The 17,316-nt window shown below is 41.8% G+C and overlaps 45 non-coding genes and 32 pseudogenes across 45 annotated transcripts; all 77 read left to right on the top strand.

The window, feature by feature from the left end:
* The first annotated feature begins 13 nt into the window (after nucleotides 1-13).
* Nucleotides 14-132, top strand: LOC134893821 (5S ribosomal RNA; annotated as a pseudogene).
* Nucleotides 133-239: 107 nt separating this feature from the next.
* On the top strand, nucleotides 240-358 carry LOC134884579 (5S ribosomal RNA). The gene has a single exon (XR_010168723.1). It is a non-coding gene; the product is annotated as a 5S ribosomal RNA (ribosomal RNA).
* A 107-nt stretch (nucleotides 359-465) lies between these two features.
* On the top strand, nucleotides 466-584 carry LOC134892531 (5S ribosomal RNA; annotated as a pseudogene).
* Nucleotides 585-691: 107 nt separating this feature from the next.
* On the top strand, nucleotides 692-810 carry LOC134894341 (5S ribosomal RNA; annotated as a pseudogene).
* A 107-nt stretch (nucleotides 811-917) lies between these two features.
* LOC134888456 (5S ribosomal RNA) lies at nucleotides 918-1,036 on the top strand (annotated as a pseudogene).
* A 107-nt stretch (nucleotides 1,037-1,143) lies between these two features.
* LOC135060834 (5S ribosomal RNA) lies at nucleotides 1,144-1,262 on the top strand. The gene has a single exon (XR_010247228.1). It is a non-coding gene; the product is annotated as a 5S ribosomal RNA (ribosomal RNA).
* Nucleotides 1,263-1,369: 107 nt separating this feature from the next.
* On the top strand, nucleotides 1,370-1,488 carry LOC134893025 (5S ribosomal RNA; annotated as a pseudogene).
* A 107-nt stretch (nucleotides 1,489-1,595) lies between these two features.
* On the top strand, nucleotides 1,596-1,714 carry LOC135060752 (5S ribosomal RNA). The gene has a single exon (XR_010247142.1). It is a non-coding gene; the product is annotated as a 5S ribosomal RNA (ribosomal RNA).
* Nucleotides 1,715-1,821: 107 nt separating this feature from the next.
* On the top strand, nucleotides 1,822-1,940 carry LOC134900174 (5S ribosomal RNA). The gene has a single exon (XR_010173690.1). It is a non-coding gene; the product is annotated as a 5S ribosomal RNA (ribosomal RNA).
* Nucleotides 1,941-2,047: 107 nt separating this feature from the next.
* Nucleotides 2,048-2,166, top strand: LOC135070992 (5S ribosomal RNA). The gene has a single exon (XR_010257138.1). It is a non-coding gene; the product is annotated as a 5S ribosomal RNA (ribosomal RNA).
* A 107-nt stretch (nucleotides 2,167-2,273) lies between these two features.
* On the top strand, nucleotides 2,274-2,392 carry LOC135061484 (5S ribosomal RNA). The gene has a single exon (XR_010247863.1). It is a non-coding gene; the product is annotated as a 5S ribosomal RNA (ribosomal RNA).
* A 109-nt stretch (nucleotides 2,393-2,501) lies between these two features.
* LOC134893700 (5S ribosomal RNA) lies at nucleotides 2,502-2,620 on the top strand (annotated as a pseudogene).
* A 107-nt stretch (nucleotides 2,621-2,727) lies between these two features.
* On the top strand, nucleotides 2,728-2,846 carry LOC134893820 (5S ribosomal RNA; annotated as a pseudogene).
* A 107-nt stretch (nucleotides 2,847-2,953) lies between these two features.
* LOC134893819 (5S ribosomal RNA) lies at nucleotides 2,954-3,072 on the top strand (annotated as a pseudogene).
* Nucleotides 3,073-3,179: 107 nt separating this feature from the next.
* LOC134884578 (5S ribosomal RNA) lies at nucleotides 3,180-3,298 on the top strand. The gene has a single exon (XR_010168722.1). It is a non-coding gene; the product is annotated as a 5S ribosomal RNA (ribosomal RNA).
* Nucleotides 3,299-3,405: 107 nt separating this feature from the next.
* On the top strand, nucleotides 3,406-3,524 carry LOC134892530 (5S ribosomal RNA; annotated as a pseudogene).
* Nucleotides 3,525-3,631: 107 nt separating this feature from the next.
* On the top strand, nucleotides 3,632-3,750 carry LOC134895126 (5S ribosomal RNA; annotated as a pseudogene).
* A 107-nt stretch (nucleotides 3,751-3,857) lies between these two features.
* Nucleotides 3,858-3,976, top strand: LOC134888454 (5S ribosomal RNA; annotated as a pseudogene).
* Nucleotides 3,977-4,083: 107 nt separating this feature from the next.
* Nucleotides 4,084-4,202, top strand: LOC135060833 (5S ribosomal RNA). Its single transcript, XR_010247227.1, has one exon. It is a non-coding gene; the product is annotated as a 5S ribosomal RNA (ribosomal RNA).
* Nucleotides 4,203-4,309: 107 nt separating this feature from the next.
* Nucleotides 4,310-4,428, top strand: LOC134887411 (5S ribosomal RNA; annotated as a pseudogene).
* Nucleotides 4,429-4,535: 107 nt separating this feature from the next.
* On the top strand, nucleotides 4,536-4,654 carry LOC135060751 (5S ribosomal RNA). Its single transcript, XR_010247141.1, has one exon. It is a non-coding gene; the product is annotated as a 5S ribosomal RNA (ribosomal RNA).
* Nucleotides 4,655-4,761: 107 nt separating this feature from the next.
* LOC134900173 (5S ribosomal RNA) lies at nucleotides 4,762-4,880 on the top strand. Its single transcript, XR_010173689.1, has one exon. It is a non-coding gene; the product is annotated as a 5S ribosomal RNA (ribosomal RNA).
* A 107-nt stretch (nucleotides 4,881-4,987) lies between these two features.
* On the top strand, nucleotides 4,988-5,106 carry LOC135070991 (5S ribosomal RNA). The gene has a single exon (XR_010257137.1). It is a non-coding gene; the product is annotated as a 5S ribosomal RNA (ribosomal RNA).
* A 107-nt stretch (nucleotides 5,107-5,213) lies between these two features.
* LOC135064014 (5S ribosomal RNA) lies at nucleotides 5,214-5,332 on the top strand. The gene has a single exon (XR_010250330.1). It is a non-coding gene; the product is annotated as a 5S ribosomal RNA (ribosomal RNA).
* Nucleotides 5,333-5,439: 107 nt separating this feature from the next.
* LOC134884376 (5S ribosomal RNA) lies at nucleotides 5,440-5,558 on the top strand. The gene has a single exon (XR_010168526.1). It is a non-coding gene; the product is annotated as a 5S ribosomal RNA (ribosomal RNA).
* Nucleotides 5,559-5,665: 107 nt separating this feature from the next.
* Nucleotides 5,666-5,784, top strand: LOC134886941 (5S ribosomal RNA; annotated as a pseudogene).
* A 107-nt stretch (nucleotides 5,785-5,891) lies between these two features.
* Nucleotides 5,892-6,010, top strand: LOC134887694 (5S ribosomal RNA; annotated as a pseudogene).
* A 107-nt stretch (nucleotides 6,011-6,117) lies between these two features.
* Nucleotides 6,118-6,236, top strand: LOC135069094 (5S ribosomal RNA). The gene has a single exon (XR_010255284.1). It is a non-coding gene; the product is annotated as a 5S ribosomal RNA (ribosomal RNA).
* Nucleotides 6,237-6,343: 107 nt separating this feature from the next.
* Nucleotides 6,344-6,457, top strand: LOC134897812 (5S ribosomal RNA; annotated as a pseudogene).
* A 107-nt stretch (nucleotides 6,458-6,564) lies between these two features.
* Nucleotides 6,565-6,683, top strand: LOC134884305 (5S ribosomal RNA). Its single transcript, XR_010168457.1, has one exon. It is a non-coding gene; the product is annotated as a 5S ribosomal RNA (ribosomal RNA).
* A 107-nt stretch (nucleotides 6,684-6,790) lies between these two features.
* On the top strand, nucleotides 6,791-6,909 carry LOC134885141 (5S ribosomal RNA). The gene has a single exon (XR_010169264.1). It is a non-coding gene; the product is annotated as a 5S ribosomal RNA (ribosomal RNA).
* Nucleotides 6,910-7,016: 107 nt separating this feature from the next.
* Nucleotides 7,017-7,135, top strand: LOC134886530 (5S ribosomal RNA). Its single transcript, XR_010170610.1, has one exon. It is a non-coding gene; the product is annotated as a 5S ribosomal RNA (ribosomal RNA).
* Nucleotides 7,136-7,242: 107 nt separating this feature from the next.
* LOC135066116 (5S ribosomal RNA) lies at nucleotides 7,243-7,361 on the top strand. The gene has a single exon (XR_010252373.1). It is a non-coding gene; the product is annotated as a 5S ribosomal RNA (ribosomal RNA).
* A 107-nt stretch (nucleotides 7,362-7,468) lies between these two features.
* On the top strand, nucleotides 7,469-7,587 carry LOC134885758 (5S ribosomal RNA). Its single transcript, XR_010169865.1, has one exon. It is a non-coding gene; the product is annotated as a 5S ribosomal RNA (ribosomal RNA).
* Nucleotides 7,588-7,694: 107 nt separating this feature from the next.
* LOC135065228 (5S ribosomal RNA) lies at nucleotides 7,695-7,813 on the top strand. Its single transcript, XR_010251514.1, has one exon. It is a non-coding gene; the product is annotated as a 5S ribosomal RNA (ribosomal RNA).
* Nucleotides 7,814-7,920: 107 nt separating this feature from the next.
* Nucleotides 7,921-8,039, top strand: LOC135060750 (5S ribosomal RNA). Its single transcript, XR_010247140.1, has one exon. It is a non-coding gene; the product is annotated as a 5S ribosomal RNA (ribosomal RNA).
* A 107-nt stretch (nucleotides 8,040-8,146) lies between these two features.
* On the top strand, nucleotides 8,147-8,265 carry LOC134900172 (5S ribosomal RNA). The gene has a single exon (XR_010173688.1). It is a non-coding gene; the product is annotated as a 5S ribosomal RNA (ribosomal RNA).
* A 107-nt stretch (nucleotides 8,266-8,372) lies between these two features.
* LOC135060520 (5S ribosomal RNA) lies at nucleotides 8,373-8,491 on the top strand. Its single transcript, XR_010246914.1, has one exon. It is a non-coding gene; the product is annotated as a 5S ribosomal RNA (ribosomal RNA).
* Nucleotides 8,492-8,598: 107 nt separating this feature from the next.
* Nucleotides 8,599-8,717, top strand: LOC134886940 (5S ribosomal RNA; annotated as a pseudogene).
* A 107-nt stretch (nucleotides 8,718-8,824) lies between these two features.
* LOC134885025 (5S ribosomal RNA) lies at nucleotides 8,825-8,943 on the top strand. Its single transcript, XR_010169153.1, has one exon. It is a non-coding gene; the product is annotated as a 5S ribosomal RNA (ribosomal RNA).
* A 109-nt stretch (nucleotides 8,944-9,052) lies between these two features.
* On the top strand, nucleotides 9,053-9,171 carry LOC134893699 (5S ribosomal RNA; annotated as a pseudogene).
* Nucleotides 9,172-9,278: 107 nt separating this feature from the next.
* On the top strand, nucleotides 9,279-9,397 carry LOC134893818 (5S ribosomal RNA; annotated as a pseudogene).
* A 107-nt stretch (nucleotides 9,398-9,504) lies between these two features.
* LOC134893817 (5S ribosomal RNA) lies at nucleotides 9,505-9,623 on the top strand (annotated as a pseudogene).
* A 107-nt stretch (nucleotides 9,624-9,730) lies between these two features.
* LOC134884577 (5S ribosomal RNA) lies at nucleotides 9,731-9,849 on the top strand. The gene has a single exon (XR_010168721.1). It is a non-coding gene; the product is annotated as a 5S ribosomal RNA (ribosomal RNA).
* Nucleotides 9,850-9,956: 107 nt separating this feature from the next.
* LOC134892529 (5S ribosomal RNA) lies at nucleotides 9,957-10,075 on the top strand (annotated as a pseudogene).
* Nucleotides 10,076-10,182: 107 nt separating this feature from the next.
* On the top strand, nucleotides 10,183-10,301 carry LOC134895125 (5S ribosomal RNA; annotated as a pseudogene).
* A 107-nt stretch (nucleotides 10,302-10,408) lies between these two features.
* On the top strand, nucleotides 10,409-10,527 carry LOC134888452 (5S ribosomal RNA; annotated as a pseudogene).
* A 107-nt stretch (nucleotides 10,528-10,634) lies between these two features.
* Nucleotides 10,635-10,753, top strand: LOC135060832 (5S ribosomal RNA). The gene has a single exon (XR_010247226.1). It is a non-coding gene; the product is annotated as a 5S ribosomal RNA (ribosomal RNA).
* Nucleotides 10,754-10,860: 107 nt separating this feature from the next.
* LOC134887410 (5S ribosomal RNA) lies at nucleotides 10,861-10,979 on the top strand (annotated as a pseudogene).
* A 107-nt stretch (nucleotides 10,980-11,086) lies between these two features.
* LOC135060748 (5S ribosomal RNA) lies at nucleotides 11,087-11,205 on the top strand. Its single transcript, XR_010247138.1, has one exon. It is a non-coding gene; the product is annotated as a 5S ribosomal RNA (ribosomal RNA).
* Nucleotides 11,206-11,312: 107 nt separating this feature from the next.
* Nucleotides 11,313-11,431, top strand: LOC134900171 (5S ribosomal RNA). Its single transcript, XR_010173687.1, has one exon. It is a non-coding gene; the product is annotated as a 5S ribosomal RNA (ribosomal RNA).
* Nucleotides 11,432-11,538: 107 nt separating this feature from the next.
* LOC135070989 (5S ribosomal RNA) lies at nucleotides 11,539-11,657 on the top strand. Its single transcript, XR_010257136.1, has one exon. It is a non-coding gene; the product is annotated as a 5S ribosomal RNA (ribosomal RNA).
* Nucleotides 11,658-11,764: 107 nt separating this feature from the next.
* LOC135064013 (5S ribosomal RNA) lies at nucleotides 11,765-11,883 on the top strand. Its single transcript, XR_010250329.1, has one exon. It is a non-coding gene; the product is annotated as a 5S ribosomal RNA (ribosomal RNA).
* A 107-nt stretch (nucleotides 11,884-11,990) lies between these two features.
* LOC134884375 (5S ribosomal RNA) lies at nucleotides 11,991-12,109 on the top strand. Its single transcript, XR_010168525.1, has one exon. It is a non-coding gene; the product is annotated as a 5S ribosomal RNA (ribosomal RNA).
* A 107-nt stretch (nucleotides 12,110-12,216) lies between these two features.
* On the top strand, nucleotides 12,217-12,335 carry LOC134886939 (5S ribosomal RNA; annotated as a pseudogene).
* A 107-nt stretch (nucleotides 12,336-12,442) lies between these two features.
* On the top strand, nucleotides 12,443-12,561 carry LOC134890020 (5S ribosomal RNA; annotated as a pseudogene).
* A 107-nt stretch (nucleotides 12,562-12,668) lies between these two features.
* Nucleotides 12,669-12,787, top strand: LOC135069093 (5S ribosomal RNA). The gene has a single exon (XR_010255283.1). It is a non-coding gene; the product is annotated as a 5S ribosomal RNA (ribosomal RNA).
* A 107-nt stretch (nucleotides 12,788-12,894) lies between these two features.
* LOC134897811 (5S ribosomal RNA) lies at nucleotides 12,895-13,008 on the top strand (annotated as a pseudogene).
* Nucleotides 13,009-13,115: 107 nt separating this feature from the next.
* Nucleotides 13,116-13,234, top strand: LOC134884304 (5S ribosomal RNA). Its single transcript, XR_010168456.1, has one exon. It is a non-coding gene; the product is annotated as a 5S ribosomal RNA (ribosomal RNA).
* Nucleotides 13,235-13,341: 107 nt separating this feature from the next.
* LOC134885140 (5S ribosomal RNA) lies at nucleotides 13,342-13,460 on the top strand. The gene has a single exon (XR_010169263.1). It is a non-coding gene; the product is annotated as a 5S ribosomal RNA (ribosomal RNA).
* A 107-nt stretch (nucleotides 13,461-13,567) lies between these two features.
* On the top strand, nucleotides 13,568-13,686 carry LOC134886529 (5S ribosomal RNA). The gene has a single exon (XR_010170609.1). It is a non-coding gene; the product is annotated as a 5S ribosomal RNA (ribosomal RNA).
* Nucleotides 13,687-13,793: 107 nt separating this feature from the next.
* On the top strand, nucleotides 13,794-13,912 carry LOC135066115 (5S ribosomal RNA). The gene has a single exon (XR_010252372.1). It is a non-coding gene; the product is annotated as a 5S ribosomal RNA (ribosomal RNA).
* Nucleotides 13,913-14,019: 107 nt separating this feature from the next.
* LOC134885757 (5S ribosomal RNA) lies at nucleotides 14,020-14,138 on the top strand. The gene has a single exon (XR_010169864.1). It is a non-coding gene; the product is annotated as a 5S ribosomal RNA (ribosomal RNA).
* Nucleotides 14,139-14,245: 107 nt separating this feature from the next.
* Nucleotides 14,246-14,364, top strand: LOC135065227 (5S ribosomal RNA). Its single transcript, XR_010251513.1, has one exon. It is a non-coding gene; the product is annotated as a 5S ribosomal RNA (ribosomal RNA).
* Nucleotides 14,365-14,471: 107 nt separating this feature from the next.
* Nucleotides 14,472-14,590, top strand: LOC135060747 (5S ribosomal RNA). Its single transcript, XR_010247137.1, has one exon. It is a non-coding gene; the product is annotated as a 5S ribosomal RNA (ribosomal RNA).
* A 107-nt stretch (nucleotides 14,591-14,697) lies between these two features.
* On the top strand, nucleotides 14,698-14,816 carry LOC134900170 (5S ribosomal RNA). The gene has a single exon (XR_010173686.1). It is a non-coding gene; the product is annotated as a 5S ribosomal RNA (ribosomal RNA).
* Nucleotides 14,817-14,923: 107 nt separating this feature from the next.
* LOC135070988 (5S ribosomal RNA) lies at nucleotides 14,924-15,042 on the top strand. Its single transcript, XR_010257135.1, has one exon. It is a non-coding gene; the product is annotated as a 5S ribosomal RNA (ribosomal RNA).
* A 107-nt stretch (nucleotides 15,043-15,149) lies between these two features.
* On the top strand, nucleotides 15,150-15,268 carry LOC134893536 (5S ribosomal RNA; annotated as a pseudogene).
* Nucleotides 15,269-15,375: 107 nt separating this feature from the next.
* Nucleotides 15,376-15,494, top strand: LOC135068113 (5S ribosomal RNA). The gene has a single exon (XR_010254319.1). It is a non-coding gene; the product is annotated as a 5S ribosomal RNA (ribosomal RNA).
* Nucleotides 15,495-15,601: 107 nt separating this feature from the next.
* LOC135060519 (5S ribosomal RNA) lies at nucleotides 15,602-15,720 on the top strand. The gene has a single exon (XR_010246913.1). It is a non-coding gene; the product is annotated as a 5S ribosomal RNA (ribosomal RNA).
* Nucleotides 15,721-15,827: 107 nt separating this feature from the next.
* Nucleotides 15,828-15,946, top strand: LOC134894258 (5S ribosomal RNA; annotated as a pseudogene).
* Nucleotides 15,947-16,053: 107 nt separating this feature from the next.
* Nucleotides 16,054-16,172, top strand: LOC134892644 (5S ribosomal RNA; annotated as a pseudogene).
* Nucleotides 16,173-16,279: 107 nt separating this feature from the next.
* LOC134892324 (5S ribosomal RNA) lies at nucleotides 16,280-16,398 on the top strand (annotated as a pseudogene).
* Nucleotides 16,399-16,505: 107 nt separating this feature from the next.
* On the top strand, nucleotides 16,506-16,619 carry LOC134897810 (5S ribosomal RNA; annotated as a pseudogene).
* A 107-nt stretch (nucleotides 16,620-16,726) lies between these two features.
* LOC135067583 (5S ribosomal RNA) lies at nucleotides 16,727-16,845 on the top strand. Its single transcript, XR_010253795.1, has one exon. It is a non-coding gene; the product is annotated as a 5S ribosomal RNA (ribosomal RNA).
* A 107-nt stretch (nucleotides 16,846-16,952) lies between these two features.
* On the top strand, nucleotides 16,953-17,071 carry LOC134885139 (5S ribosomal RNA). Its single transcript, XR_010169262.1, has one exon. It is a non-coding gene; the product is annotated as a 5S ribosomal RNA (ribosomal RNA).
* Nucleotides 17,072-17,178: 107 nt separating this feature from the next.
* LOC134891919 (5S ribosomal RNA) lies at nucleotides 17,179-17,297 on the top strand (annotated as a pseudogene).
* Nucleotides 17,298-17,316: the final 19 nt, after the last annotated feature.

Below are 17,316 nucleotides of genomic sequence, written 5' to 3'. Positions count from 1 at the left end.
AACCACAAAGCTCATCTACAGCCACACCAGACTGGATACGCCCAATCTCATCTGATCTTGGAAGCTAAGCAGTGTTGGGCCTGGTTAGAACTTGGATAGGAGACCACCTGGGAATACAAGGTGCTGTAGATATTTTTATACTGCCAACACCGTTCTGTTGATGCATTCCATTTTCAAACGTATTCATTTATGAACCAGTAGTTAGAAGTAGAAAAGTTCTAACAGAAACCGCAAAGCTCATCTACAGCCACACTAGACTGGATACGCCCAATCTCATCTGATCTTGGAAGCTAAGCAGTGTTGGGCCTAGTTAGTACTTGGATGGGAGACCACCTGGGAATACAAGGTGCTGTAGATATTTTTATACTGCCAACACCGTTCTGTTGATGCATTCCATTTTCAAATGTATTCATTTATGAACCAGTAGTTAGAAGTAGAAAAGTTCTAACAGAAACCACAAAGCTCATCTACAGCCACACCACACTGGATACGCCCAATATCATCTGATCTTGGAAGCTAAGCAATGTTGGGCCTGGTTAGTACTTGGATGGCAGACCACCTGGGAATACAAGGTGCTGTAGATATTTTTATACTGCCAACACCGTTCTGTTGATGCATTCCATTTTCAAACGTATTCATTTATGAACCAGTAGTTAGAAGTAGAAAAGTTCTAACAGAAACCACAAAGCTTACCTACAGCCACACCAGACTGGATACGCCCAATCTCATCTAATCTTGGAAGCTAAGCAGTGTTGGGCCTGGTTAGTACTTGGATAGGAGACCACCTGGGAATACAAGGTGCTGTAGATATTTTTATACTGCCAACACCGTTCTGTTGATGCATTCCATTTTCAAACGTATTCATTTATGAACCAGTAGTTAGAAGTAGAAAAGTTCTAACAGAAACCACAAAGCTCATCTACAGCCACACCACACTGGATATGCCCAATCTCATCTGATCTTGGAAGCTAAGCAGTGTTGGGCCTGGTTAGTACTTGGATGTGAGACCACCTGGGAATACAAGGTGTTGTAGATATTTTTATACTGCCAACACCGTTCTGTTGATGCATTCCATTTTAAAACGTATTCATTTATGAACCAGTAGTTAGAAGTAGAAAAGTTCTAACAGAAACCACAAAGCTCATCTACAGCCACACCACACTGGATACGCCCAATCTCATCTGAACTTGAAAGCTAAGCAGTGTTGGGCCTGGCTAGTACTTGGATGGGAGACCACCTGGGAATACAAGGTGCTGTAGATATTTTTATACTGCCAACACCGTTCTGTTGATGCATTCCATTTTCAAACGTATTCATTTATGAACCAGTAGTTAGAAGTAAAAAAGTTCTAACAGAAACCACAAAGCTCATCTACAGACACACCAGACTGGATACGCCCAATCTCATCTGATCTTGGAAGCTAAGCAGTGTTGGGCATGGTTAGTACTTGGATGGGAGACCACCTGGGAATACAAGGTGCTGTAGATGTTTTTATACTGCCAACACCATTCTGTTGATGCATTCCATTTTCAAACGTATTCATTTATGAAGCAGTAGTTAGAAGTAGAAAAGTTCTAACAGAAACCACAAAGCTCATCTACAGCCACACTACACTGGATACGCCCAATCTCATCTGATCTTGGAAGCTAAGCAGTGTTGGGCCTGGTTAGTACTTGGATGGGAGACCACCTGGGAATACAAGGTGCTGTAGATATTTTTATACTGCCAACACCGTTCTGTTGATGCATTCCATTTTCAAACGTATTCATTTATGAAGCAGTAGTTAGAAGTAGAAAAGTTCTAACAGAAACCACAAAGCTCATCTACAGCCACACCACACTGGATACGCCCAATCTCATCTGATCTTGGAAGCTAAGCAGTGTTGGGCCTGGTTAGTACTTGGATGGGAGACCACCTGGGAATACAAGGTGCTGTAGATATTTTTATACTGCCAACACCGTTCTGTTGATGCATTCCATTTTAAAACGTACTCATTTATGAACCAGTAGTTAGAAGTAGAAAAGTTCTAAGAGAAACCACAAAGCTCATCTACAGCCACACCACACTGGATACGCCCAATCTCATCTGATCTTGGAAGCTAAGCAATGTTGGGCCTGGTTAGTACTTGGATGGCAGACCACCTGGGAATACAAGGTGCTGTAGATATTTTTATACTGCCAACACCGTTCTGTTGATGCATTCCATTTTCAAACTTATTCATTTATGAACCAGTAGTTAGAAGTAGAAAAGTTCTAACAGAAACCACAAAGCTCATCTACAGCCACACCACACTGGATACGCCCAATCTCATCTGATCTTGGAAGCTAAGCAGTGTTGGGCCTGGTTAGTACTTGGATGGTAGACCACCTGGGAATACAAGGTGCTGTAGATATTTTTATACTGCCAACACCGTTCTGTTGATGCATTCCTTTTTAAAACGTATTCATTTATGAACCAGTAGTTAGAAGTAGAAAAGTTCTAATAGAAACCACACAAAGCTCATCTACAGCCACACCAGACTGGATACACCCAAACTCATCTGATCTAGGAAGCTAAGCCGTCTTGGGCCTGGTTAGTACTTTGAGGGGAGACCACCTAGGAATACAAGGTGCTGTAGATATTTTTATACTGCCAACACCGTTCTGTTGATGCATTCCATTTTCAAACGTATTCATTTATGAACCAGTAGTTAGAAGTAGAAAAGTTCTAACAGAAACCACAAAGCTCATCTACAGCCACACCAGACTGGATACGCCCAATCTCATCTGATCTTGGAAGCTAAGCAGTGTTGGGCCTGGTTAGAACTTGGATAGGAGACCACCTGGGAATACAAGGTGCTGTAGATATTTTTATACTGCCAACACCGTTCTGTTGATGCATTCCATTTTCAAACGTATTCATTTATGAACCAGTAGTTAGAAATAGAAAAGTTCTAACAGAAACCACAAAGCTCATCTACAGCCACACCAGACTGGATACGCCCAATCTCATCTGATCTTGGAAGCTAAGCAGTGTTGGGCCTGGTTAGAACTTGGATAGGAGACCACCTGGGAATACAAGGTGCTGTAGATATTTTTATACTGCCAACACCGTTCTGTTGATGCATTCCATTTTCAAACGTATTCATTTATGAACCAGTAGTTAGAAGTAGAAAAGTTCTAACAGAAACCGCAAAGCTCATCTACAGCCACACTAGACTGGATACGCCCAATCTCATCTGATCTTGGAAGCTAAGCAGTGTTGGGCCTAGTTAGTACTTGGATGGGAGACCACCTGGGAATACAAGGTGCTGTAGATATTTTTATACTGCCAACACCGTTCTGTTGATGCATTCCATTTTCAAATGTATTCATTTATGAACCAGTAGTTAGAAGTAGAAAAGTTCTAACAGAAACCACAAAGCTCATCTACAGCCACACCACACTGGATACGCCCAATATCATCTGATCTTGGAAGCTAAGCAATGTTGGGCCTGGTTAGTACTTGGATGGCAGACCACCTGGGAATACAAGGTGCTGTAGATATTTTTATACTGCCAACACCGTTCTGTTGATGCATTCCATTTTCAAACGTATTCATTTATGAACCAGTAGTTAGAAGTAGAAAAGTTCTAACAGAAACCACAAAGCTTACCTACAGCCACACCAGACTGGATACGCCCAATCTCATCTAATCTTGGAAGCTAAGCAGTGTTGGGCTTGGTTAGTACTTGGATAGGAGACCACCTGGGAATACAAGGTGCTGTAGATATTTTTATACTGCCAACACCGTTCTGTTGATGCATTCCATTTTCAAACGTATTCATTTATGAACCAGTAGTTAGAAGTAGAAAAGTTCTAACAGAAACCACAAAGCTCATCTACAGCCACACCACACTGGATATGCCCAATCTCATCTGATCTTGGAAGCTAAGCAGTGTTGGGCCTGGTTAGTACTTGGATGTGAGACCACCTGGGAATACAAGGTGTTGTAGATATTTTTATACTGCCAACACCGTTCTGTTGATGCATTCCATTTTAAAACGTATTCATTTATGAACCAGTAGTTAGAAGTAGAAAAGTTCTAACAGAAACCACAAAGCTCATCTACAGCCACACCACACTGGATACGCCCAATCTCATCTGAACTTGAAAGCTAAGCAGTGTTGGGCCTGGCTAGTACTTGGATGGGAGACCACCTGGGAATACAAGGTGCTGTAGATATTTTTATACTGCCAACACCGTTCTGTTGATGCATTCCATTTTCAAACGTATTCATTTATGAACCAGTAGTTAGAAGTAAAAAAGTTCTAACAGAAACCACAAAGCTCATCTACAGCCACACCAGACTGGATACGCCCAATCTCATCTGATCTTGGAAGCTAAGCAGTGTTGGGCATGGTTAGTACTTGGATGGGAGACCACCTGGGAATACAAGGTGCTGTAGATATTTTTATACTGCCAACACCATTCTGTTGATGCATTCCATTTTCAAACGTATTCATTTATGAAGCAGTAGTTAGAAGTAGAAAAGTTCTAACAGAAACCACAAAGCTCATCTACAGCCACACTACACTGGATACGCCCAATCTCATCTGATCTTGGAAGCTAAGCAGTGTTGGGCCTGGTTAGTACTTGGATGGGAGACCACCTGGGAATACAAGGTGCTGTAGATATTTTTATACTGCCAACACCGTTCTGTTGATGCATTCCATTTTCAAACGTATTCATTTATGAAGCAGTAGTTAGAAGTAGAAAAGTTCTAACAGAAACCACAAAGCTCATCTACAGCCACACCACACTGGATACGCCCAATCTCATCTGATCTTGGAAGCTAAGCAGTGTTGGGCCTGGTTAGTACTTGGATGGGAGACCACCTGGGAATACAAGGTGCTGTAGATATTTTTATACTGCCAACACCGTTCTGTTGATGCATTCCATTTTAAAACGTACTCATTTATGAACCAGTAGTTAGAAGTAGAAAAGTTCTAAGAGAAACCACAAAGCTCATCTACAGCCACACCACACTGGATACGCCCAATCTCATCTGATCTTGGAAGCTAAGCAATGTTGGGCCTGGTTAGTACTTGGATGGCAGACCACCTGGGAATACAAGGTGCTGTAGATATTTTTATACTGCCAACACCGTTCTGTTGATGCATTCCATTTTCAAACTTATTCATTTATGAACCAGTAGTTAGAAGTAGAAAAGTTCTAACAGAAACCACAAAGCTCATCTACAGCCACACCACAGTGGATACGCCCAATCTCATCTGATCTTGGAAGCTAAGCAGTGTTGGGCCTGGTTAGTACTTGGATGGGAGACCACCTGGGAATACAAGGTGCTGTAGATATTTTTATACTGCCAACACCGTTCTGTTGATGCATTCCATTTTAAAGCGTACTCATTTATGAACCAGTAGTTAGAAGTAGAAAAGTTCTAACAGAAACCACAAAGCTCATCTACAGCCACACCACACTGGATACGCCCAATCTCATCTAATCTTGGAAGCTAAGCAGTGTTGGGCTTGGTTAGTACTTGGATGGGAGACCACCTGAGAATACAAGGTGCTGTAGATATTTTTATACTGCCAACACCGTTCTGTTGATGCATTCCATTTTCAAACTTATTCATTTATGAACCAGTAGTTAGAAGTAGAAAAGTTCTAACAGAAACCACAAAGCTCATCTACAGCCACACCACACTGGATACGCCAAATCTCATCTGATCTTGGAAGCTAAGCAGTGTTGGGCCTGGTTAGTACTTGGATGGGAGACCACCTGAGAATACAAGGTGCTATAGATATTTTTATACTGCCAACACCGTTCTGTTGATGCATTCCATTTTCAAACGTATTCATTTATGAACCAGTAGTTAGAAGTAGAAAAGTTCTAACAGAAACCACAAAGCTCATCTACAGCCACACCACACTGGATACGCCCAATCTCATCTGATCTTGGAAGCTATGCAGTGTTGGGCATGGTTAGTACTTGGATGGGAGACCACCTGGGAATACAAGGTGCTGTAGATATTTTTATACTGCCAACACCGTTCTGTTGATGCATTCCCTTTTCAAACGTATTCATTTATGAACCAGTAGTTAGTAGTAGAAAAGTTCTAACAGAAACCACAAAGTTCATCTACAGCCACACCACACTGGATACGCCCAATCTCATCTGATCTTGGAAGCTAAGCAATGTTGGGCCTGGTTAGTACTTGCATGGGAGACCACCTGGGAATACAAGGTGCTGTAGATATTTTTATACTGCCAACAACGTTCTTTTGATGCATTCCATTTTCAAACGTATTCATTTATGAACCAGTAGTTAGAAGTAGAAAAGTTCTAACAGAAACCACAAAGCTCATCTACAGCCACACTGGATACTCCCAATCTCATCTGATCTTGGAAGCTATGTAGTGTTGGGCATGGTTAGTACTTGGATGGGAGACCACCTGGGAATACAAGGTGCTGTAGATATTTTTATACTGCCAACACCGTTCTGTTGATGCATTCCATTTTCAAACGTATTCATTTATGAACCAGTAGTTAGAAGTAGAAAAGTTCTAACAGAAACCACAAAGTTCATCTACAGCCACACCACTCTGGATACGCCCAATCTCATCTGATCTTGGAAGCTAAGCATTGTTGGGCCTGGTTAGTACTTGAATGGGAGACCACCTGGGAATACAAGGTGCTGTAGATATTTTTATACTGCCAACACCGTTCTGTTGATGCATTCCATTTTCAAACGTATTCATTTATGAACCAGTAGTTAGAAGTAGAAAAGTTCTGACAGAAATCACAAAGCTTGTCTACAGCCACACCACACTGGATACGCCCAATCTCATCTGATCTTGGAAGCTAAGCAATGTTGGGCCTGGTTAGTACTTGCATGGGAGACCACCTGGGAATACAAGGTGCTGTAGATATTTTTATACTGCCAACACCGTTCTGTTGATGCATTCCATTTTCAAACGTCTTCATTTATGAACCAGTAGTTAGAAGTAGAAAAGTTGTAACAGAAACCACAAAGGTCAACTACAGCCACACCACACTGGATACGCCCAATCTCATCTGATCTTGGAAGCTAAGCAGTGTTGTGCCTGGTTAGTACCTGGATGGGAGACCACCTGGGAATACAAGGTGCTGTAGATATTTTTATACTGCCAACACCGTTCTGTTGATGCATTCCATTTTCAAACGTATTCATTTATGAACCAGTAGTTAGAAGTAGAAAAGTTCTAACAGAAACCACAAAGCTCATCTACAGCCACACCACACTGGATACGCCCAATCTCATCTGATCTTGGAAGCTGAGCAGTGTTGGGCCTGGTTAGTACTTGGATGGGAGACCACCTGGGAATACAAGGTGCTGTAGATATTTTTATACTGCCAACACCGTTCTGTTGATGCATTCCATTTTCAAACGTATTCATTTATGAACCAGTAGTTAGAAGTAGAAAAGTTCTAACAGAAACCACAAAGTTCATCTACAGCCACACCACACTGGAAACGCCCAATCTCATCTGATCTTGGAAGCTAAGCAGTGTTGTACCTGGTTAGTACTTGGATGGGAGACCACCCGGGAATACAAGGTGCTGTAGATATTTTTATACTGCCAACACTGTTCTGTTGATGCATTCCATTTTCAAACGTATTCATTTATGAACCAGTAGTTAGAAGTAGAAAAGTTCTAACAGAAACCACAAAGCTCATCTACAGCCACACCACACTGGATACGCCCAATCTCATCTGATCTTGGAAGCTAAGCAGTGTTGGGCATGGTTAGTACTTGGATGGGAGACCACCTGGGAATACAAGGTGCTGTAGATATTTTTATACTGCCAACACCATTCTGTTGATGCATTCCATTTTCAAACGTATTCATTTATGAAGCAGTAGTTAGAAGTAGAAAAGTTCTAACAGAAACCACAAAGCTCATCTACAGCCACACTACACTGGATACGCCCAATCTCATCTGATCTTGGAAGCTAAGCAGTGTTGGGCCTGGTTAGTACTTGGATGGGAGACCACCTGGGAATACAAGGTGCTGTAGATATTTTTATACTGCCAACACCGATCTGTTGATGCATTCCATTTTCAAACGTATTCATTTATGAAGCAGTAGTTAGAAGTAGAAAAGTTCTAACAGAAACCACAAAGCTCATCTACAGCCACACCACACTGGATACGCCCAATCTCATCTGATCTTGGAAGCTAAGCAGTGTTGGGCCTGGTTAGTACTTGGATGGGAGACCACCTGGGAATACAAGGTGCTGTAGATATTTTTATACTGCCAACACCGTTCTGTTGATGCATTCCATTTTAAAGCGTACTCATTTATGAACCAGTAGTTAGAAGTAGAAAAGTTCTAACAGAAACCACAAAGCTCATCTACAGCCACACCACACTGGATACGCCCAATCTCATCTGATCTTGGAAGCTAAGCAGTGTTGGGCTTGGTTAGTACTTGGATGGGAGACCACCTGAGAATACAAGGTGCTGTAGATATTTTTATACTGCCAACACCGTTCTGTTGATGCATTCCATTTTCAAACTTATTCATTTATGAACCAGTAGTTAGAAGTAGAAAAGTTCTAACAGAAACCACAAAGCTCATCTACAGCCACACCACACTGGATACGCCAAATCTCATCTGATCTTGGAAGCTAAGCAGTGTTGGGCCTGGTTAGTACTTGGATGGGAGACCACCTGAGAATACAAGGTGCTATAGATATTTTTATACTGCCAACACCGTTCTGTTGATGCATTCCATTTTCAAACGTATTCATTTATGAACCAGTAGTTAGAAGTAGAAAAGTTCTAACAGAAACCACAAAGCTCATCTACAGCCACACCAGACTGGATACGCCCAATCTCATCTGATCTTGGAAGCTAAGCAGTGTTGGGCCTGGTTAGTACTTGGATGGTAGACCACCTGGGAATACAAGGTGCTGTAGATATTTTTATACTGCCAACACCGTTCTGTTGATGCATTCCTTTTTAAAACGTATTCATTTATGAACCAGTAGTTAGAAGTAGAAAAGTTCTAATAGAAACCACACAAAGCTCATCTACAGCCACACCAGACTGGATACACCCAAACTCATCTGATCTAGGAAGCTAAGCCGTCTTGGGCCTGGTTAGTACTTTGAGGGGAGACCACCTAGGAATACAAGGTGCTGTAGATATTTTTATACTGCCAACACCGTTCTGTTGATGCATTCCATTTTCAAACGTATTCATTTATGAACCAGTAGTTAGAAGTAGAAAAGTTCTAACAGAAACCACAAAGCTCATCTACAGCCACACCAGACTGGATACGCCCAATCTCATCTGATCTTGGAAGCTAAGCAGTGTTGGGCCTGGTTAGAACTTGGATAGGAGACCACCTGGGAATACAAGGTGCTGTAGATATTTTTATACTGCCAACACCGTTCTGTTGATGCATTCCATTTTCAAACGTATTCATTTATGAACCAGTAGTTAGAAATAGAAAAGTTCTAACAGAAACCACAAAGCTCATCTACAGCCACACCAGACTGGATACGCCCAATCTCATCTGATCTTGGAAGCTAAGCAGTGTTGGGCCTGGTTAGAACTTGGATAGGAGACCACCTGGGAATACAAGGTGCTGTAGATATTTTTATACTGCCAACACCGTTCTGTTGATGCATTCCATTTTCAAACGTATTCATTTATGAACCAGTAGTTAGAAGTAGAAAAGTTCTAACAGAAACCGCAAAGCTCATCTACAGCCACACTAGACTGGATACGCCCAATCTCATCTGATCTTGGAAGCTAAGCAGTGTTGGGCCTAGTTAGTACTTGGATGGGAGACCACCTGGGAATACAAGGTGCTGTAGATATTTTTATACTGCCAACACCGTTCTGTTGATGCATTCCATTTTCAAATGTATTCATTTATGAACCAGTAGTTAGAAGTAGAAAAGTTCTAACAGAAACCACAAAGCTCATCTACAGCCACACCACACTGGATACGCCCAATATCATCTGATCTTGGAAGCTAAGCAATGTTGGGCCTGGTTAGTACTTGGATGGCAGACCACCTGGGAATACAAGGTGCTGTAGATATTTTTATACTGCCAACACCGTTCTGTTGATGCATTCCATTTTCAAACGTATTCATTTATGAACCAGTAGTTAGAAGTAGAAAAGTTCTAACAGAAACCACAAAGCTTACCTACAGCCACACCAGACTGGATACGCCCAATCTCATCTAATCTTGGAAGCTAAGCAGTGTTGGGCTTGGTTAGTACTTGGATAGGAGACCACCTGGGAATACAAGGTGCTGTAGATATTTTTATACTGCCAACACCGTTCTGTTGATGCATTCCATTTTCAAACGTATTCATTTATGAACCAGTAGTTAGAAGTAGAAAAGTTCTAACAGAAACCACAAAGCTCATCTACAGCCACACCACACTGGATATGCCCAATCTCATCTGATCTTGGAAGCTAAGCAGTGTTGGGCCTGGTTAGTACTTGGATGTGAGACCACCTGGGAATACAAGGTGTTGTAGATATTTTTATACTGCCAACACCGTTCTGTTGATGCATTCCATTTTAAAACGTATTCATTTATGAACCAGTAGTTAGAAGTAGAAAAGTTCTAACAGAAACCACAAAGCTCATCTACAGCCACACCACACTGGATACGCCCAATCTCATCTGAACTTGAAAGCTAAGCAGTGTTGGGCCTGGCTAGTACTTGGATGGGAGACCACCTGGGAATACAAGGTGCTGTAGATATTTTTATACTGCCAACACCGTTCTGTTGATGCATTCCATTTTCAAACGTATTCATTTATGAACCAGTAGTTAGAAGTAAAAAAGTTCTAACAGAAACCACAAAGCTCATCTACAGCCACACCAGACTGGATACGCCCAATCTCATCTGATCTTGGAAGCTAAGCAGTGTTGGGCATGGTTAGTACTTGGATGGGAGACCACCTGGGAATACAAGGTGCTGTAGATATTTTTATACTGCCAACACCATTCTGTTGATGCATTCCATTTTCAAACGTATTCATTTATGAAGCAGTAGTTAGAAGTAGAAAAGTTCTAACAGAAACCACAAAGCTCATCTACAGCCACACTACACTGGATACGCCCAATCTCATCTGATCTTGGAAGCTAAGCAGTGTTGGGCCTGGTTAGTACTTGGATGGGAGACCACCTGGGAATACAAGGTGCTGTAGATATTTTTATACTGCCAACACCGTTCTGTTGATGCATTCCATTTTCAAACGTATTCATTTATGAAGCAGTAGTTAGAAGTAGAAAAGTTCTAACAGAAACCACAAAGCTCATCTACAGCCACACCACACTGGATACGCCCAATCTCATCTGATCTTGGAAGCTAAGCAGTGTTGGGCCTGGTTAGTACTTGGATGGGAGACCACCTGGGAATACAAGGTGCTGTAGATATTTTTATACTGCCAACACCGTTCTGTTGATGCATTCCATTTTAAAACGTACTCATTTATGAACCAGTAGTTAGAAGTAGAAAAGTTCTAAGAGAAACCACAAAGCTCATCTACAGCCACACCACACTGGATACGCCCAATCTCATCTGATCTTGGAAGCTAAGCAATGTTGGGCCTGGTTAGTACTTGGATGGCAGACCACCTGGGAATACAAGGTGCTGTAGATATTTTTATACTGCCAACACCGTTCTGTTGATGCATTCCATTTTCAAACTTATTCATTTATGAACCAGTAGTTAGAAGTAGAAAAGTTCTAACAGAAACCACAAAGCTCATCTACAGCCACACCACAGTGGATACGCCCAATCTCATCTGATCTTGGAAGCTAAGCAGTGTTGGGCCTGGTTAGTACTTGGATGGGAGACCACCTGGGAATACAAGGTGCTGTAGATATTTTTATACTGCCAACACCGTTCTGTTGATGCATTCCATTTTAAAGCGTACTCATTTATGAACCAGTAGTTAGAAGTAGAAAAGTTCTAACAGAAACCACAAAGCTCATCTACAGCCACACCACACTGGATACGCCCAATCTCATCTAATCTTGGAAGCTAAGCAGTGTTGGGCTTGGTTAGTACTTGGATGGGAGACCACCTGAGAATACAAGGTGCTGTAGATATTTTTATACTGCCAACACCGTTCTGTTGATGCATTCCATTTTCAAACTTATTCATTTATGAACCAGTAGTTAGAAGTAGAAAAGTTCTAACAGAAACCACAAAGCTCATCTACAGCCACACCACACTGGATACGCCAAATCTCATCTGATCTTGGAAGCTAAGCAGTGTTGGGCCTGGTTAGTACTTGGATGGGAGACCACCTGAGAATACAAGGTGCTATAGATATTTTTATACTGCCAACACCGTTCTGTTGATGCATTCCATTTTCAAACGTATTCATTTATGAACCAGTAGTTAGAAGTAGAAAAGTTCTAACAGAAACCACAAAGCTCATCTACAGCTACACCACACTGGATACGCCCAATCTCATCTGATCTTGGAAGCTATGCAGTGTTGGGCATGGTTAGTACTTGGATGGGAGACCACCTGGGAATACAAGGTGCTGTAGATATTTTTATACTGCCAACACCGTTCTGTTGATGCATTCCCTTTTCAAACGTATTCATTTATGAACCAGTAGTTAGTAGTAGAAAAGTTCTAACAGAAACCACAAAGTTCATCTACAGCCACACCACACTGGATACGCCCAATCTCATCTGATCTTGGAAGCTAAGCAATGTTGGGCCTGGTTAGTACTTGCATGGGAGACCACCTGGGAATACAAGGTGCTGTAGATATTTTTATACTGCCAACAACGTTCTTTTGATGCATTCCATTTTCAAACGTATTCATTTATGAACCAGTAGTTAGAAGTAGAAAAGTTCTAACAGAAACCACAAAGCTCATCTACAGCCACACTGGATACTCCCAATCTCATCTGATCTTGGAAGCTATGTAGTGTTGGGCATGGTTAGTACTTGGATGGGAGACCACCTGGGAATACAAGGTGCTGTAGATATTTTTATACTGCCAACACCGTTCTGTTGATGCATTCCATTTTCAAACGTATTCATTTATGAACCAGTAGTTAGAAGTAGAAAAGTTCTAACAGAAACCACAAAGTTCATCTACAGCCACACCACTCTGGATACGCCCAATCTCATCTGATCTTGGAAGCTAAGCATTGTTGGGCCTGGTTAGTACTTGAATGGGAGACCACCTGGGAATACAAGGTGCTGTAGATATTTTTATACTGCCAACACCGTTCTGTTGATGCATTCCATTTTCAAACGTATTCATTTATGAACCAGTAGTTAGAAGTAGAAAAGTTCTGACAGAAATCACAAAGCTTGTCTACAGCCACACCACACTGGATACGCCCAATCTCATCTGATCTTGGAAGCTAAGCAATGTTGGGCCTGGTTAGTACTTGCATGGGAGACCACCTGGGAATACAAGGTGCTGTAGATATTTTTATACTGCCAACACCGTTCTGTTGATGCATTCCATTTTCAAACGTCTTCATTTATGAACCAGTAGTTAGAAGTAGAAAAGTTGTAACAGAAACCACAAAGGTCAACTACAGCCACACCACACTGGATACGCCCAATCTCATCTGATCTTGGAAGCTAAGCAGTGTTGTGCCTGGTTAGTACCTGGATGGGAGACCACCTGGGAATACAAGGTGCTGTAGATATTTTTATACTGCCAACACCGTTCTGTTGATGCATTCCATTTTCAAACGTATTCATTTATGAACCAGTAGTTAGAAGTAGAAAAGTTCTAACAGAAACCACAAAGCTCATCTACAGCCACACCACACTGGATACGCCCAATCTCATCTGATCTTGGAAGCTGAGCAGTGTTGGGCCTGGTTAGTACTTGGATGGGAGACCACCTGGGAATACAAGGTGCTGTAGATATTTTTATACTGCCAACACCGTTCTGTTGATGCATTCCATTTTCAAACGTATTCATTTATGAACCAGTAGTTAGAAGTAGAAAAGTTCTAACAGAAACCACAAAGTTCATCTACAGCCACACCACACTGGAAACGCCCAATCTCATCTGATCTTGGAAGCTAAGCAGTGTTGTACCTGGTTAGTACTTGGATGGGAGACCACCCGGGAATACAAGGTGCTGTAGATATTTTTATACTGCCAACACTGTTCTGTTGATGCATTCCATTTTCAAACGTATTCATTTATGAACCAGTAGTTAGAAGTAGAAAAGTTCTAACAGAAACCACAAAGCTCATCTACAGCCACACCACACTGGATACGCCCAATCTCATCTGATCTTGGAAGCTAAGCAGTGTTGGGCATGGTTAGTACTTGGATGGGAGACCACCTGGGAATACAAGGTGCTGTAGATATTTTTATACTGCCAACACCATTCTGTTGATGCATTCCATTTTCAAACGTATTCATTTATGAAGCAGTAGTTAGAAGTAGAAAAGTTCTAACAGAAACCACAAAGCTCATCTACAGCCACACTACACTGGATACGCCCAATCTCATCTGATCTTGGAAGCTAAGCAGTGTTGGGCCTGGTTAGTACTTGGATGGGAGACCACCTGGGAATACAAGGTGCTGTAGATATTTTTATACTGCCAACACCGATCTGTTGATGCATTCCATTTTCAAACGTATTCATTTATGAAGCAGTAGTTAGAAGTAGAAAAGTTCTAACAGAAACCACAAAGCTCATCTACAGCCACACCACACTGGATACGCCCAATCTCATCTGATCTTGGAAGCTAAGCAGTGTTGGGCCTGGTTAGTACTTGGATGGGAGACCACCTGGGAATACAAGGTGCTGTAGATATTTTTATACTGCCAACACCGTTCTGTTGATGCATTCCATTTTAAAACGTACTCATTTATGAACCAGTAGTTAGAAGTAGAAAAGTTCTAAGAGAAACCACAAAGCTCATCTACAGCCACACCACACTGGATACGCCCAATCTCATCTGATCTTGGAAGCTAAGCAATGTTGGGCCTGGTTAGTACTTGGATGGCAGACCACCTGGGAATACAAGGTGCTGTAGATATTTTTATACTGCCAACACCGTTCTGTTGATGCATTCCATTTTCAAACGTATTCATTTATGAACCAGTAGTTAGAAGTAGAAAAGTTCTAACAGAAACCACAAAGCTTACCTACAGCCACACCAGACTGGATACGCCCTATCTCCTCTGATCTTGGAAGCTAAGCAGTGTTGGGCCTGGTTAGTACCTGGATGGGAGACCACCTGGGAATACAAGGTGCTGTAGATATTTTTATACTGCCAACACCGTTCTGTTGATGCATTCCATTTTCAAACTTATTCATTTATGAACCAGTAGTTAGAAGTAGAAAAGTTCTAACAGAAACCACAAAGCTCATCTACAGCCACACCACACTGGATACGCCCAATCTCATCTGATCTTGGAAGCTAAGCAGTGTTGGGACTGGTTAGTACTTGGATGGGAGACCACCTGGGAATACAAGGTGCTGTAGATATTTTTATACTGCCAACACCGTTCTGTTGATGCATTCCATTTTAAAGCGTACTCATTTATGAACCAGTAGTTAGAAGTAGAAAAGTTCTAACAGAAACCACAAAGCTCATCTACAGCCACACCACACTGGATACGCCCAATCTCATCTGATCTTGGAAGCTAAGCAGTGTTGGGCTTGGTTAGTACTTGGATGGGAGACCACCTGAGAATACAAGGTGCTGTAGATATTTTTATACTGCCAACACCGTTCTGTTGATGCATTCCATTTTCAAACTTATTCATTTATGAACCAGTAGTTAGAAGTAGAAAAGTTCTAACAGAAACCACAAAGCTCATTTACAGCCACACCACACTGGATACGCCAAATCTCATCTGATCTTGGAAGCTAAGCAGTGTTGGGACTGGTTAGTACTTGGATGGGAGACCACCTGAGAATACAAGGTGCTATAGATATTTTTATACTGCCAACACCGTTCTGTTGATGCATTCCATTTTCAAACGTATTCATTTATGAACCAGTAGTTAGAAGTAGAAAAGTTCTAACAGAAACCACAAAGCTCATCTACAGCCACACCACACTGGATACGCCCAATCTCATCTGATCTGGGAAGCTATGCAGTGTTGGGCATGGTTAGTACTTGGATGGGAGACCACCTGGGAATACAAGGTGCTGTAGATATTTTTATACTGCCAACACCGTTCTGTTGATGCATTCCCTTTTCAAACGTATTCATTTATGAACCAGTAGTTAGTAGTAGAAAAGTTCTAACAGAAACCACAAAGTTCATCTACAGCCACACCACACTGGATACGCCCAATCTCATCTTATCTTGGAAGCTAAGCAATGTTGGGCCTGGTTAGTACTTGCATGGGAGACCACCTGGGAATACAAGGTGCTGTAGATATTTTTATACTGCCAACACCGTTCTTTTGATGCATTCCATTTTCAAACGTATTCATTTATGAACCAGTAGTTAGAAGTAGAAAAGTTCTAACAGAAACCACAAAGCTCATCTACAGCCACACTGGATACTCCCAATCTCATCTGATCTTGGAAGCTATGTAGTGTTGGGCATGGTTAGTACTTGGATGGGAGACCACCTGGGAATACAAGGTGCTGTAGATATTTTTATACTGCCAACACCGTTCTGTTGATGCATTCCATTTTCAAACGTATTCATTTATGAACCAGTAGTTAGAAGTAGAAAAGTTCTAACAGAAACCACAAAGTTCATCTACAGCCACACCACACTGGATACGCCCAATCTCATCTGATCTTGGAAGCTAAGCATTGTTGGGCCTGGTTAGTACTTGAATGGGAGACCACCTGGGAATACAAGGTGCTGTAGATATTTTTATACTGCCAACACCGTTCTGTTGATGCATTCCATTTTCAAACGTATTCATTTATGAACCAGTAGTTAGAAGTAGAAAAGTTCTGACAGAAATCACAAAGCTTGTCTACAGCCACACCACACTGGATACGCCCAATCTCATCTGATCTTGGAAGCTAAGCAATGTTGGGCCTGGTTAGTACTTGCATGGGAGACCACCTGGGAATACAAGGTGCTGTAGATATTTTTATACTGCCAACACCGTTCTGTTGATGCATTCCATTTTCAAACGTCTTCATTTATGAACCAGTAGTTAGAAGTAGAAAAGTTCTAACAGAAACCACAAAGGTCAACTACAGCCACACCACACTGGATACGCCCAATCTCATCTGATCTTGGAAGCTAAGCAGTGTTGTGCCTGGTTAGTACCTGGATGGGAGACCACCTGGGAATACAAGGTGCTGAAGATATTTTTATACTGCCAACACC

This window comes from Pseudophryne corroboree, chromosome 3 (assembly GCF_028390025.1).
Source record: "Pseudophryne corroboree isolate aPseCor3 chromosome 3, aPseCor3.hap2, whole genome shotgun sequence".
Lineage (NCBI taxonomy): Eukaryota > Metazoa > Chordata > Amphibia > Anura > Myobatrachidae > Pseudophryne > Pseudophryne corroboree.
This window is presented reverse-complemented; position numbering and strand designations above follow the sequence as displayed.